This window comes from Primulina huaijiensis, chromosome 10 (genome assembly GCF_012295235.1).
Source record: "Primulina huaijiensis isolate GDHJ02 chromosome 10, ASM1229523v2, whole genome shotgun sequence".
In the NCBI taxonomy this organism is placed as follows: Eukaryota; Viridiplantae; Streptophyta; class Magnoliopsida; order Lamiales; family Gesneriaceae; genus Primulina; species Primulina huaijiensis.
In genome coordinates, this window is record NC_133315.1 from 12401660 (window position 1) to 12405442 (window position 3783).

The window sequence follows — 3783 nt, forward strand, 5'->3', positions numbered from 1 at the left end:
TTCATAAATAAATAACTGATAAAAGTTTAATTATTCAAAATAGCAGCGGAAGTAAATGTTTGTTTGCATGAAAATAATTTAAAACAATTCAACAACGAAGAAATTTGTTTGAGTCAAAATAGTAAATGCTAAAAACATGAGGTCCTCGGGTTCAACTACTGCCGACCCAAGCTAGCTCACTGGTCCCCGCCCTCGGTCCCTGCATCATCGGTACCTACAACAATCAAGTCTAGTGAGTCTAAAGACTCAGCATGCATATATCGTAAATAACGAATAAATAAATAATAAAATTGCATGCAAGTGAAAATATCATGTCGTGAGGCATAACGTAAAATATCGTGTAATGATTAATTATAATACGTGCATAACTGAACTGAAAATCACAGTGAAAATGTTTGCTCCTTGGAGCCCTGTAATGAAATAACTTGTAATAATTTTCTTGGTGAGGTTATGGTCTACGCAAGTGGCCCCTGAACTGAACTGAACTGACCGGTAACTGGCGACCGGATGGTACAAAACTGAACTGACCGGTAACTGGCGACCGGGTGAAGTAATAGTCCCATGATAGTAAAGTGACCACAAGCAATATCGCATAAATCTCAAAATGAATATTTTGCACGTAATATAATTAAATAACATAATTGAATATGAACAATTTCGATTTTCTTGCATTAAAATCATGTACTTGCGATATTTAAAAATACCTATATGGCTTGATTGCGCGGCGGAGGAAGATATAAACCTGCCTTGGTTTGTTTTGACAGAAAACAAACGAAATAACGACGCGGCGCGGCGGAGACGGAGTGCTCTTCACTTTCTTACTTTTTCTCTCTTAATTCCTTTAAACCAAGCATGCACCATAATTATTATAATAGCAAAAAAAATCGTAAACATGATGCATGAACATTTAAAAATATCATGATTTGTGCTCAGGGCGCTGCCAGGACCAAAATCTCACCCTGGGTGCAAAATGACCATTTTGCCCCTGGAAACCCAAAAATTCTCGTTTTAACCCTGGACCTCTAAAATTGACCCGAAGCCTACCAAACTCCTTAAAATGTCCCAAAAACATTTTAAAAACATTCCTAGACGTAAACTCGAGCCAAATTCACAACTTAATCGATTCGTTTTAAAACTTGGATCGGGGTCCCGGTTTTAACCCGAATCGACTCGAAACTGAACCAAATTTTTCCCAACTTGGACCATAACTTAAACAACCCATTCTAAATCATTTACTACTTAATTTAAGTCCTTTAAATCCATGAAACTTTGGCCAGCACATAATTTCCTAGAACTTTCTCGGCCACCCCTTTTTACAATCATCACACAACACATGGTCCCAACTCCTACACCTTTCGGTCCTTTCTTCTACCACCACTTGTCCAACCTTTAAGCCTCACCATTAGGACCCTAATGACCCTTCTAAACTAAACCAAAACAAAGCATAATGTTGCTGAACAAGTCACGCAGAAACCGATTGATTCTAGCCCATTATATCTCGATTCAACTATACCTCCAAGGACCGAGCTTCTCCCTCAATCAAACACCCATGGCTCACTCCTAACATCCTACCAGACTTTACAAGGGCTGGGATATAGCTGGGTTCGAGTCCATGCACGGCAGAACCCTTCCTAACACCTATCGAACCCACTTCTTCCCCACAACGCACCAACTCTGATCGGCCCTCAAGAAATCACACTTAGATCGGTCAAGCTTCGACTCCAGCTATTAATCCTCATCCCTCTCGACAACAACAGCTCCCTGATGACTCCATACAGCAGCCCCCTTACACGAAAATTCAGAAAAATCTTGAGCAATAACCGAGAATGCAAGGAAAACACATGTAACCGAAAATCTTTCATGGGCATGGTAAGATCGAAAGTTTTCATACACAAGTACAATCACCAGCATATAAAACGTGTGGGATGCAGAAAAAAACGATACAAAGCGTGCCTGATGATGTTAGGAGAACAAGAACGATGCGAGGGAGACCCGGGAGAATTTTTTTCTTAGTAAGGATTTGAGTGTCCGATGGTTTCCTTCAGCTGTGAAATGATGAAACAGATGGAAAAATGCTGAGGGAGAAGGTGTCGGCTGTTGGTGGGGAAAGTGTTAGGTTAAATATTAATTTAGGTGATAAATATATGGTTTAATATTAAATAAATAAGCCCTATATGCTATTTAAAGGTTTTTTTAAAAAAAGATATTTAAGCCCAATAAGCTTAAAAATAGGTCTATTAAATCCAAACTCACTCTCGAAAAATATTTCGTGTTGGAAAGTTTTTGAAAATATTAGCCGAACCTTCAAAAGTTCCCCGAATCGATAAAATTTGCGTACCGTTAAAAATTAAAATCCTGTGGGTAAAATACCCCAAATTCCCTTTTTAAAAATTACACTTAAAAACGTTTTAAATTAATTTGTAAAAATAAATCGTGTAATAAAAATAATTTTCCCGAAAATTCTCCGGTCTCCGATCCTCGTTCGAAATTGAAATGCACATAGAAACTCTAATGCGTGAACTTTTAAAATTTCATGAATTAAATCCTATCATGCATGAATTATGAAATAAAATGCATAAAAATAATTAACCACCTAAATTAAAATAAAATTCTAGATTACATGAATTATGCATAAAATGCATAAAAATAATTAAACACAATTTAATAAAATAAACATACATTTTATGCTTTAAAAGAATTTAATAAAATACCAAAAAAATTTAATAACTTGCATGCATGCCAACTTTTTAAATTATATTTACTAACATGCTAAATTACCACTTCTTAAATAAGTCTTTATTAACTTATCTCAATACTCCATCTACAGTCCGGCCTCGCTTATTTAACTGAAAAGGTGACAATTAAACTACTACGTAAAATAAATAAATTTAAAGAAAAGAATTTAAATACTCATGCAATAAAAATAATTTTAATTTAAATACTAGAAATTATGCATGGCTTATATGCAGTCCAAGTTACGGGTTCTAAAATCTGTAGCTCAATTGGTACCAGACTTGTGCTAAGTATCTATATGTCCAGGAGATCTTAGGTTCGAGTCTGGGGAGGTACAAACTCCAGTGCCTGGCCTGGAGGAGTCATTGAGTAATGGGCCATGGGATAACCGACTCCCGCCAGTTGGATCGGGAACAGCCCATGGGCATTACACTACGTGTCCCAAAACATTCATAATATTCACTATTAACTTATGACCCAAAAAATAGAACGTCAATACTAAAACCCAAATATCAATATTGTCCAATTCCACCACAAAGCCAACATGCGTTGAAATCAAATAATTTTTTATTTCATATCGTATCACATATAGAAATTCTAAGGCATATAAATCATATATCCTCATAATGCAATTAAACATGTGACGTGAACATATAATTCATGTACTTATGCAGATAACATCTTAAAATCATATAAATCATGTAAACTTACTGTAACGCCCCGAAAATTCGAAGGTTCACGCGAACCACATGCATACAAGTTATTAAATTCCTTGTGTATTTCAATTAATTGTTTTGATTGCATAATTTAATTATGTGGTGCATATTGACATGTTTAAAATATATTTTTCTACATGGTTGAATAAAACTATATTTTTAAGGATTATTCAAGTTGCGATCGAGGAACGGAGACCGATGGCAGAAAAACGTAAAATGTTTTTATTAAATAATTGTTTTTAATTATTTAAAATATGGTTGATGATTTTTCATATTTTTGAAAATAAGGAGTTTTGAGGTGGTTTTATACTCCAGGACGTAAATTTTATCGGTG

At 35.2% G+C, this 3783-nt stretch overlaps 1 long non-coding RNA gene across 1 annotated transcript; it reads right to left on the reverse strand.

Annotated features, from left to right (window-relative positions):
* On the reverse strand, positions 1–2115 carry LOC140986750 (uncharacterized). Its single transcript, XR_012176970.1, has 3 exons — positions 1954–2115; positions 743–839; positions 1–214 (listed from the first exon to the last, which is right to left on the reverse strand). It is a non-coding gene; the product is annotated as an uncharacterized lncRNA (long non-coding RNA).
* Between the last annotated feature and the right edge of the window lie 1668 nt (positions 2116–3783).